Below are 14,117 nucleotides of genomic sequence, written 5' to 3' on the forward strand. Positions count from 1 at the left end.
ACCCCTGTTTATTTTTTTCCCCAATTTCTGTTTAATAGAGGGAAGACTGTTTTAGCACATTTCTTATCATAATAGTTTTAAAAACATATTTCTAATGACGGATTTATTTTATCTTTGCCATGATGACAGTAAATAATATTTTACTTGATATTCAGAACACTTTTATACAGCTTAAAGTGACATTTAAAGGCTTAACTAGGTTAATTAGGTTAATTAGGCAGGTTAGGGTTAGGCAAGTTATTGTATAATGATGGTTTATTCTGTAGACTATCGAAAAAAAATAGCTTAAGGGGCTAATAATTTTGTCCCAAAATGTTTTTTAAAAAATTCAAAACTGCTTTTATTCTAGCCGAAATAAAAAAAATAAGACTTTCTCCAGAGGAAAAAAATAGACATCAGACATAAATAGAAATCAGACATACTGTGAAAATTTCCTTGCTCTGTTAAAAACCATTTGGGAAATATTTAAAAAAGAATAAAAAAATTGAAAGTAGCTTATAATACTGACTTCAACTGTATATGTGTACCGAAAGCAAATTAGTTTGACATGTCTCCAAGAACTGCACCCAAGATCAAAGTCTAGAGCTCTTGCGGGTTTTAATAGGTGTGTTTGAGCGCAACAGTTTTTATGTGTTACAATATGTACTGCGCTATAGCGGTGGGGCTGTATTCATTATTGCACATTTTATTTGTCCACACCATTGAGCACAAACAGCCTTCCCCATAAAAAAGAATAGATCTGGCCAGAGAAAAGGTGATGCAACGTAGAGCTGGAATAGAAACCCAAGCAGGGCTATTCTGGTTCAAGCCTGGAGGGATCGCTTGTAATGTAATACAACTCAATTCTATAATCCTAAATCAAGAGCAGACTCTAAACGTGTTGTTTTAATACCCCAGAGATAAAATCAACACTTAAAGCGCTTTGTACATTTAAAAATGAATCGTTCTTCTTGATTATTTGTAATTATCCAACTAAATAAGCTGCATTTCAAAAGACATTTTATTCTGGCATTTATATTTAATAAGTCTGCATTAATATTTAAATTCCTTTCATAAAAGAAAAAAAGGCGTTTTGTCCTAAAAAAAATAATAGAGTAGCCAGAGTTCTTCCTTACTTAATAATTCAAACAATTGATCTCCCATGAGCAAAAGCATTGAAAAGCACAGCTAGAGCTGTCAAATTGTTCACAAGAAGAAGGGGTTTCATACATCCAACTGATTTTGAAGACCTCAAAGGTAGAAGAACTTACAAAAGTGATTTATTTGTTGTGTTTATTTACCTTCCTCCTCAAAGTACACGCAGTAAGCAAACTCAACACTTAATAATTGAACAGTCTTCAGTAATCTCTCAGCTCTCCTTTTTCAGCACTTCACATTTTGAATACAATTAGCATTCAGAATAGACTCAGGGATTAAAGTGCACACGGTCTGTCATTTTGAAGATTGGAATCAAAGTGATATGCCTGATGGAGCCCAGAAATAAATATAAGATAATATAATAAATCAATATAACAAATATAATAAATAAATATAAGATAAACATATAGAAAATAAGTTAAATAATGAATTTAACATAATAAATGGACAAAAGCAGTTAAACAGTCATTGTAAAAACAAACATGCATCATATTTGCAGTGAAAACAAACAAACAAACAAACAAACAAACAAATAAATAAATAAATAAATAAAATTGATGCACGGATGGATGGATGGATGGATGGATGGATGGATGGATGGATGGATGGATGGATGGATGGATGGATAGATGGATGGATGGATGGATGGATGGACAGATAGATTAACGAAATGATGGATGATGGATGCATGGATGGATGATGGGTGGGTGTATGGAATGATGGATAGATAGACGGATATTTGGGTGGGTGGATGGATGGATGGATGGATGGATGGATGGATGGATGGATGGATGGATGATTGGGTGGGCGGGTGGGCAGGCGAATGGATAATTGATGGATAGATAGATAGATAGATAGATAGATAGATAGATAGATAGATAGATAGATAGATAGATAGATAGATAGATAGATAGATAGATAGATAGATAGATAGATAGATAGATAGATAGATAGATAGATAGATAGATAGATAGATAGGAATATCAGAACTCTCTAGAATTCAGAGACATATGATATCCTAAATAATAAATTGTAAGATTTAAGCACACACACACACACACACACACACACACACACACGAATGCCATATCAATTATTACATGGATTTCTGGATTTTAATTTAAAATGTAAAAACCCCAAACATCCCTGAAGGCAAATCCAGAGCCTTTGCTAAAACCAATGTAGGGCATATGAAAACTGCATCTTCATAATTCATATATGTTTTATAGTGTGTCACTACTATGTTACTCTCACTAAACTTTTAAACGTCTGAAGCAGCAGTGTTTTCAATTGAGAATAATAAACAACATGTTTTATTTACAATATAAAAACTGCATACATTATAAGATTTCTTTTATTTTGAAAGTATTAAAGTATCTATCTATCTATCTATCTATCTATCTATCTATCTATCTATCTATCTATCTATCTATCTATCTATCTATCTATCTATCTATCTATCTATCTATCTGTCTGTCTGTCTGTCTGTCTGTCTGTCTGTCTGTCTGTCTGTCTGTCTGTCTGTCTGTCTGTCACCATCAATCCATGTTTACCATCCACCCATCCATCCATCCATGTTCACCACCCATGCATCAATTAAATTTCACTATTTATCCATTCATCCATCCATCCATCCAGCCATCCATCCTTCCATCCATTTTCACCATCCTTCCATCCACCCATTACTTTTCACCATCCATCCACTCCTCCATTCATCCATCCATTTTTACCATCCATGTTCACTCTCCACCCATCAATTAAATCTCACCATCCCCCCTCCATCCATTTTATCATCCATCCATCCATGTTCATATCCATCAATTTTCACATCCATCCATTCATTTTTACCATCCATTTACTCATCCATCCATCCATTTTCACCATCCAGTTTCACCATCCATTCAGCCATCCCTTTTCGCTATCCATACATCAATTAAATTTCACCATACACTCATCCATCCATCCATCCATTTATTCATCCATTCATCCATCCATCAACACATCCATTTACTCATACATCAAATATACATTATCCATCCATTCATCCATCCATCCATCCATCCATTTATCCATCCATTCATCCATCCATCAACACATCCATTTACTCATACATCAAATATACATTATCCATCCATTCATCCATCCATCCATTTATCCATCCATTCATCCATCCATCAACACATCCATTTACTCATACATCAAATATACATTATCCATCCATTCATCCATCCATTCATTTATCCATCCATTCATCCATCCATCAACACATCCATTTACTCATACATCAAATATACATTATCCATCCATTCATCCATCCATCCATCCATCCATTTATCCATCCATTCATCCATCAATCAACACATCCATTTACTCATACATCAAATATACATTATCCATCCATTCATCCATCCATCCATCCATCCATCCATCCATTTATCCATCCATTCATCCATCCATCAACACATCCATTTACTCATACATCAAATATACATTATCCATCCATTCATCCATCCATCCATTTATCCATCCATTCATCCATCCATCAACACATCCATTTACTCATACATCAAATATACATTATCCATCCATTCATCCATCCATTCATTTATCCATCCATTCATCCATCCATCAACACATCCATTTACTCATACATCAAATATACATTATCCATCCATTCATCCATCCATCCATCCATCCATTTATCCATCCATTCATCCATCAATCAACACATCCATTTACTCATACATCAAATATACATTATCCATCCATTCATCCATCCATCCATCCATCCATCCATTTATCCATCCATTCATCCATCCATCAACACATCCATTTACTCATACATCAAATATACATTATCCATCCATTCATCCATCCATCCATTTATTCATCCATTCATCTATCTATCCATCCATCCATTTATGCACACATCCATTCATCTATGCATCCACCAATCTATTCATTTATTTATCCATCCATACATCCATTTTTACCATCCAGTTTCACCATCCATCCATCCATCCATGTTCACTATCCATCCATCAATTAAATTTTACAATCCACCCATCCATGCATCTATCCATCCATCCATCCATCCATGAAAGAAAAAAATATATTTATATAATATGAAGAATATCATTTCATATGGATTCACTAGAATTAAGAGACAATGACATGATATTACAAGATATCATAAATAAAACAAAAGACATGCTAAATAAATAAACGGCACACCACTAATGTCACATCAATTATTACAAAGAAATCTAGATTTTTAACTTAAAATGTAAAAACCCAAACATCCCTGCATGCAAATGCAGCAGATTTGCAAAAAGACAATCTACATAGGGCATATGAAAATAGCACATCCTCATACTTGTGTTTTTAATAGCGCATCACTATATGTTACCATCATTAAGCTTTTAAAAGAGAGCAAAACAACTCGTTTAGACATCCGAAGAGTGCTTGTGGTCAGCAGCGTTCCCAATAACAGCACAAACACAGCAAATACAAAGCCTCTTAATAACCGAGACGCACTAAATCAGCTTGAGAAAATCTATTGAGAATAATAAACAATACAAGCAAAAGATAAACGATAATGATGCAGCGACTGAACAAAAAAGAGAACCCGCAGTGACCTTCATGCTTTCTAAATGAGGTCAATCCCTCTGAATTTAGGCCAGATTTGCTTTGGGTTCTAAGTAAGTACATATGCATATACATTTTTGAGTGCCCTCCATAAAAAAAAATTAAATAAAAAAATGCAGAGATCCAAAATGAAGTAATAACTCTGGAGTCAGTTTTCTACAGTCGATGAATAAATCAAAGCTGACAGCGTATTGTATCCTTCCTGAGGGGTTGAGCTGTACTCTTTGATTGTCTAGCTTTATTCGGGTTTTGGCCATGGCAAGTGTTTGCTGAACCCCCCCTAACCCTAAGTATATATAAGTTATATCACGTACAGTATAACTCACAGCATGAATTATGCCTCAGATCTTGTGGGTCATGTGGAGAGGTGAGCTGCTACTTTTACAAGTGATCAGACTTCCAATATGTTTACCTGTTGTAGCAAACAAAACAAAACAAGTGAAACATAACACGCTGAAAAAGTGGTGCACTCTTGCTGCCTTCAACTTTTTTTGTTGAATGAACTTTTCTAGAAACTTACATCAATTAAACTGACTAAAAATATTAAGTTAAACTTCGAATAAAATTAGTGGAAGTCAAGTTGACTTATTAAAATAGGTTACAGCAACAGTAATAAGGTGAATTGAATAAAATAAATTGGCCGAAGTATATAGGCTCGTTTATGTTATTGCCTAGCGCTGCATCGCTGACCTCCGCTGACTGCATACACTCTAAAAAACGAGTTATTTAATTACCCAATGGTTGACTTAAAAATATTTGGTGCTGTGTTGGATTCATTTTAATCTTTTTTTGGTTATTTATTTAATAACTCAACCAGTTGGGTTAAACATCAGTGTGTTGATAAGCGTGCGTAATGTTGTTAGGAAGGTGCTATACATCGATCTATCCATCCGTCTGTCTGTCGACCGATCGATCGGTCCGTCCGTCCGTCCGTCCGTCCGTCCGTCTATCTATCTATCTATCTATCATCTGTCTGTCTATCCATCGGTCAGTCCCTTCGTCTGTCTATCTATCTATCTATCTATCTATCTATCTATCTATCTATCTATCTATCTATCTATCTATCTATCTATCTATCTATCTATCTATCATCTATCTATCATCTGTCTGTCTATCCATCGGTCAGTCCCTCCGTCTATCTATCTATCTATCTATCTATCTATCTATCTATCTATCTATCTATCTATCTATCTATCTATCTATCTATCTATCTATCTATCTATCTATCTATCTATCTATCTACCATTTGTCTGTCTATCCATCGGTCAGTCCCTCCGTCCGTCTTTCTATCTATCTATCTATCTATCTATCTATCTATCTATCTATCTATCTATCTATCTATCTATCTATCTATCTATCTATCTATCTATCTATCTATCTATCTATCTATCTATCTATCTATCATCTGTCTGTCTATCCATCGGTCAGTCCCTCCGTCTATCTATCTATCTATCTATCTATCTATCTATCTATCTATCTATCTATCTATCTATCTATCTATCTATCTATCTATCTATCTATCTATCTATCTATCTATCTATCATCTGTCTGTCTATCCATCGGTCAGTCCCTCCGTCTATCTATCTATCTATCTATCTATCTATCTATCTATCTATCTATCTATCTATCTATCTATCTATCTATCTATCTATCTATCTATCTATCTATCTATCTATCTATCTATCTATCTACCATTTGTCTGTCTATCCATCGGTCAGTCCCTCCGTCCGTCTTTCTATCTATCTATCTATCTATCTATCTATCTATCTATCTATCTATCTATCTATCTATCTATCTATCTATCTATCTATCTATCTATCTATCTATCTATCTATCTATCATCTGTCTGTCTATCCATCGGTCAGTCTATCTATCTATCTATCTATCTATCTATCTATCTATCTATCTATCTATCTATCTATCTATCTATCTATCTATCTATCTATCTATCTATCTATCTATCTATCCCTACATCCATCCATCCATTTATTTATTTTCATGGATAGTTATATATATGTGCATAAGCAGTTAGGTAACACTGTCAAAAAATAATAATACAAAACAATGAAGCTATGTGTATTTATTTGTGACATTATAAATAAAAATGATTTTATGTTTGTTATCCTCAGTTATTAAGAGGCTTTGTATTTGCGGTGTTTGTGCTGTTATTGGGAGCACTGCTGACCTTCGGGTGTGTAAATGACTTGTTTTGCTCTCTTTTAAAAGCTGGGAGATAATCTGGGTGCAAATGCTTTGATGGCGTTCTCTCCATATGGACAAAACCCTCACAAAACACCCACAGCAGAACCGTGAGCGAGGCAGATTCACTGGACGGATCCAGCACAATTCACTGCGAGGAGATTAGCTTGGCTGCTGCTGCCAGAATTCAAACCTTTCCTCTCTGGATCAAGGAAAGAGTCTCTCATATTCTTCCAGAATGTGTGTGATTATGTGTGAATGTGGCTGTGAATCTGAAGGCTTCAGAAACAGAAGCCTCGGGGTGTCAGCGAACACTGGGAGAGAAAAAAAAAACAAAAAAACTTTGACATGAAGTTATAGAGAAATACCCCGCTGACTGATTCCTTCAGATTTAAAGAAGAGTAGAATCAATTAACTTTAACATTCAAAGACCAGTGCATTGTGAGGACTATCTAATTATAAATGCAGCATATTCCCTAGAATGAGGAAATTATGAAACTTTATACACTCAAAAATAAAAAGAGCACTATGTTGTTTTGGTATGCCCTATTAATCAGCATTTTTACATTAGTGATGTAAATAAGTATTTTTTAAAATTGTTTAGTGGTAAATATTTGAGAGCATTAATTTTAAGGAGATATACAGTAACAAATCAAATATTATTTTTAAGTCTTACAGTGAAGTCTTTGCCATGATCACAGTAAATACTATTTTATTAGATATATTTTAATACACTTCTATACAGCTTAAAGTGACATTTAAAGGCTTAACTAGGTTAATTAGGTCAACTAGGCTAAGTTAGGGTAGTTAGGCAAGTTATTGTATAACGATGGCTTGTTCTGTAGACTATCGAAACAAAATATAGCTTAAAGAGGCTAATAATTTTGACCTTAAAATGGCTTTTAAAATGTTTTAAACAGCTATTATTTTAGCCGAAATAAAACAAATAAGAATTTCTCCAGAAGAAAAAATATTATCAGACATACTGTAAAAATTCCTTTGCTCTGTGAAACATCGTTTGGAAAATATAAAAGGGGGGCTAATAATTCTGACTTCAACTGTACATCTCATATACATCTCATATACGTATCTTTGATTTATCATTATGTCAGTGGCTCAAAAGTGAATTAAATGCATAATGCATGTATCCAGTCAATCAATTAATCAATCAATTAATCAATCAATCAATTAATCAATCAATCAATCAATCAATCAATCAGTCAATCAATCAATCACTGGTGGGACACTAAAGCATCCAGCCTGAGGCCTCATGCCAACGCACGCCTCCCACCAGTGCCAATATAAAGCCATATCGCACTGCTACTCGTGTAATATTGCTCACACACACACACACACACACACACATATATATATATATATATATATATATATATATATATATATATATATATATATATATATATATATATATATATATATATATATATATATATATCAGGGCTCAACAATAAGGACTGCCCGCTGGCCCGGGGCCATTGTGCAAGACACTCGGGACAGTATACAGAATGGTTACTGGCCCGATAGGGGCCAGTGCTGCTTTGTCACTAAAGTTTAATTTGGCTGCGACTGTTTGTCAATTGCATGCTTTCATGCCCAAACGTTTGTTTCAGAACTTGTTTGCCCAGTAAGCGCGATTCGTGCGGCTAATATGATTATTATGTTGATGGATCAAGCAAGAACAAGAAGTGAAATGCATTTTAAATTAAGATTTACAAATAAATGAATAATAAAAATACTGACAGTATTATAGACTGATGTAATGAGCTGGCTTATAAAATTAGGAATTTTGGTGGATTTTAAACAAACAAAAAAGCATAAAATTGTCAACTAAATAATTAAACTAAACCACACATTAAACAATTCACTTTAATTAATCTAATCAGTATTGTATTTAAATTAAATCATGTTTAAATTGTCAGTTGTATTTAAAGAAAAGTTATGCTGAATAACTAAATGGCTAATGGAGAAAATTTTGGCAGGGCAAGTAAAAATCTGAACCACTTGCCCGATCGGGCCAGAAGAAAAAAATCCCTAGCGTTGAACCCTGTATATATATATATATATATATATATATATATATATATATATATATATATATATATATATATATATATATATATATATATATGTGTTCTCCTTGTGTTGGCTTGGGTTTTCTCCAGGTGCTCCAGTTTGGAGCTGTAACGGGCCATAAAAGTTGAACCCGATAGGGGCAAATGTGCACATGAACACAGCTCTTTTGCATTTTTTCATGAGTTGTTTATATGCGTTTTTAAATATTTTTATCATAACAAACTTAGGCTATGGGCCACTTGGAAGGCCAACACACCAATGAAAATAAGCCTTTCTTAAGCAGTTAAATTAAAATAAATTCTAAATTATGATGAGTATTTGGCAATAGCGAAATTAAGATAACCATCGTTCCTGTCAGCTTTTGCTATCATAAGCAAATGGTGATGTTGTAAAACAGCAGAGAGTTATATAAATGCAGTTGATGCATGTCCAAAAGCATGGAATGAGAAACTGCTACTATAATGTGCACACATGACTGATTGTTTTGAGAAATGCATGAATTGTTGTGCAAATGTAAATAGTGTTGTGATAAATGCACCAAAGCGAAAGAAAAACTAATGTAACAAACAAATAGATTATTTTCTCGCACTAATCCAAATGCATCACATGAATGTTCATTTACTATGTAAGCTCAAGCCCAGCCCGACCCTGTCTAAAATGATTGGGTAAGCTAAATAGTGCATAGTCTATGTGTGAATGAGAGTGTATGGATGTTTCCCAGAGATGGGTTGCAGTTGGAAGGGCATCCACTGTGTAAAACAAATGCTGGATAAGTTGGTGGTTTCACTGGGGTGACCCCAGATTAATAAAGGGACTTTCAAGAGTTCACACTTAGCTGTTAGCTTAACTCAGATGTTTTTAAACAGTGGAAGGAAATCGAGAAAGCCGGGGGAAACTCACGTTAGCACGGAGAGAACATGTAAAGTCCACACAGAAATGTCTGTTGGCTTGGTAAGGAACCAGTGAAGTTCTTGCTGTGAGGCAATAGTGCTAACCACCGGGCCACTGTGCCACCCATCTAGAATAGGAGGAGAAGTAGGGGTGGAAGGGAGGATTCTTCGAAGATAGAAACGAAGATAGCGGTGGTATGGAATTTAGGGTATTTATAGTGGCTTAGAAATCGTCTGATTGGTGAATTATAAATTGGATAACGAGGGACCAGCCGCAGTCAATCATAAGCACGTGATCCTCTCGAAATAAGTTTATAAATAAACTTAACAACCTAAAAGAAAATAAATAAATAAACATAGTTAATTAAATATATTATATATATATATATATATATATATATATATATATATATATATATATATATATATATATATATATATATATAAAATAAGTGTATAATAACATTTATTTTATATCTGTTCAGTAAAATACCAACGCTGTTTCACATATAGCCGCCGGAAGCCGCTATCAAGAGACCGCCTGTCCGACTGACTGAATGACTAAATGATTGACTGGGCAAACGGCCAATCGGCCGACTCACCCTCCTCCTTCCCTAAACCCAACCGGTTATACCGATTAACCCACCCGCTCGCTCGCTTCCCTAAACACAAGCAACGATTTACAAAAACCGTCCAGAAAAAGAAAAGCCCTTGTCTGATTTTGACCGCGTTTTTAGGAAATTACCCCATTCTCACTCTGTTATGAACTCGTTCACTTTATTTTTTGGATTCAGTTTTTGTCTTACCTAGTTTCTGGAACTTCTCTTCCCTGCATACACACCCGGTCGTCGTGGTCGGCTCCCCTCCGGGTCTCCACTCCACCGTCGTACACGGCGAGCTAACCGGACTAACTAATTGCGGCAGGAAAGCCCTCCACACGAAGGGGAGCTCTCAGCCGGCGAGCGGAAAGAGGAGTACGTCACACCGCCCATAGCGTATGCTTAAAAAAATTAAATGCAGCCATACGTACCTCTGGCCACATAAATCGTGGTCTCCAGAAACGTCCGCGGGACTACGTTTTCAGAATGAGCTTGGGTTGTAAAATACAGTCAGATATACCACCATTCAGTGTAATGACACTTCATGTATGATTTCATATTTCATATCGTCAGTATTTCATTATTTTACTTCATTCAGTACATTAACAATATTATATTCCTGATAACATTTGTGTGTTAAAATAACAACCATAATAATTCCCAGATGTAATTTAGTATGATAGACTTAGTTTTAAGTGTATTTTATGTACATCTATACTGCAACCTAATATCAGCATTACTCTACCGTTGTTTAGTGGTTGCTGGAAAGATGCTAACAGTGAAGTTTACGGTAAAACAGCACTGTATACAATAGTGAACGAGGAACAAAACACAGCCTGCATTGCTTTGTAAACATTTATTACACAGTAAAATAACAGTGTTTATTCCTGGATGTCTATCAAAGCATCTAACAATGTGAACGCTCGCCTTGCATCTGGCTGAGCCTCATGTTGATAAAAACCCCGTGACCTGAGAGATCCAGAAACAGATCACTGATTAGATGCTATGGAAAATGTTGGAAGAAGCATTCTTTAATTATTCATGTTTCTAATCTACAATTACCCGCCGCCTGCTCTTTATCTGCAGAAATAAAGCTCTTTTGAGACGAAGCTATCAACAGTGTGTTTCTGTACAAGTAAACATTTCCAGTGTCACGTAAAACAGTCTGCTGCTTTAAAAGGGGCTTTCTTTTGGACGTGCTGAAAGTGAATTATGACCTGCGATCGGCACTTAATTAGTGACACGCGGACCACCTGGCTTGACCACCGTGTTTATATCAGCATCACACCATTTATGTCTAAACAGTCTGTTCAGGATGACTGGGGTTTTCACAGTATCAGAAAGAGCTTACAGAGAGTAAACTAGCAACAAATATGTAAATAATAATAATAATTATTATTATTATTATTATAAATTTAATTATTAATAATATTATTATTAGTACTAGTAGTAGTAGTGTTGTGCTACATTTTTATTATTTGTGTTATATTATTATTATTAATATTATTATTAATATTTTTATTATTGCGCTACATTATTATTATTATTATTATTATTATCATTGCACTACACTATTATTATTATTATTATTATTATTATTATTATTATTGCACTATATTATTATTATTATTATTATTAATATTATTATTATTATTATTATTATTATTGCACTATATTATTATTATTATTATTATTATTAATATTATTATTATTATTATTATTATTATTATTATTATTATTATTATTATTATTGCGCTACATTATTATTATTATTATTAATATTATTATTATTATTATTATTATTATTATTATTATTATTGCACTAAATTATTATTATTATTATTAATATTATTATTATTATTATTATTATTATTATTATTATTGCACTAAATTATTATTATTATTATTCATTTTCTTGTCGGCTTAAGTCCCTTTATTAATCCGGGGTCGCCACAGCGGAATGAACCGCCAACTTTTCTAGCACACTTTTACGCAGCGGATGCCCTTCCAGCCGCAACCCATGTCTGGGAAATATCCACACACACATTCACACACTCTTACACTACGGACAATTTAGCCTACCCAATTCACCTGTTCCACATGGCTTTGGACTGTGGGGGAAACCCGAGCACCCGGAGGAAAACATCAGACTGAGCCGAGGATCGAACCAGCAACCCAGCGACCTTCTTGCGACAGTACTACCTAGTGCTTACCTTACACTACCTTACCTATTTTGGTAACTTTCCAACACAACCTAAAATCAAGCAAATATCAACATCATTTGACGTCATTATTGAGCATCAAAATAACATTGTCCTTAAACGCTGGCTAGATGTTGAATTTTGGTCACCTGACATCGAACTAAATATAACCTAATATTAATGTCTTATGATGTTGTGTGTCTGTTGGGCAATAATTTAATGCACTACCGAATGTTTATTTTTCACATGTCTACAAATGACATGTAAATGCATCAGCTTTTAACAGCATAAAACTCACTACTCTTGAGTATTATTGAAAGGTCTACTTTATACTCATACTTTGGATACAAAACCGATACTTTTACTCTACTTTTTAGGCAAGTAATGGTACTTTAATTTGAGTATGATTTTTAGTACCCTTTTCACGACTGACTGACAAGCTGTGAAATAGGCAAAGAAATAAGTGTCTAACATAATATCTGCAATGTTTAAAGGTATTTCTGAGCATGCACACTAACCAAACCTCTGCTTTAAAAATAGGGCCTAATCTAAACTCCTCTGATTGGCCGTTGCATTCTTAAGCTCAACATGAAATATGTGTAATTGGTTGTAATTGTCCACAAAAGAAACCTGATGCAACACACACAGATCTAAATGTAATACCGCAAACTGACACTCTTCATTCATCTTAACATTTCAGTTCAGTCGCAACAGCCATAATAGCTTAGTTTCATTTGCAAGCCAGTTTTTTTTTTCTTTGCCCCTTATTCTAAATTTGCGTGACACACTTGCATGACAGTTCTCATGCTTGTTAAACTTCACCATAAAGAAATGCAAATGACCTGACATTCGTTAAACACTCTCTCGGTTTGATCTGTAAATTAATTGCCCATAAAGAGGATCATTCTCCATCATTGACTGATAAATGGTGGTTGAGTGCAGGAGACAGATTTGTTCCATTTAGCTCTGCGTGAACTGATTTATTATATGCATATTATTTACTTATTTATTTATTTATTGTACAAAATGCCACAAAGCTGAATTAAATTATTTATCCATTCATTTTCCTTCGATGTAGTCTTTTATTTATCAGCGGTAACCACAGGGGAATGAACCACCAACTATTCCAGCATATGTTTTATGCAGTGGATGCCCTTCCAGCTGCAACCCATCAGTGAGAAATACCCATACACACTCATTCACACACATACACTGCGGCCAATTTAGTTGATCCAATTCCCCTATAGCGCATGTGTTTGGACTGTGGGGGAAACTGGAGCACCCGGAGGAAACCCACGCCAACACAGTGAGAACATGCAATCTCCATCAATCTTCAACCAACTTAAACC

The sequence above is a fragment of the Danio rerio genome, chromosome 1 (assembly GCF_049306965.1).
Source record: "Danio rerio strain Tuebingen ecotype United States chromosome 1, GRCz12tu, whole genome shotgun sequence".
Taxonomy (NCBI): domain Eukaryota; kingdom Metazoa; phylum Chordata; class Actinopteri; order Cypriniformes; family Danionidae; genus Danio; species Danio rerio.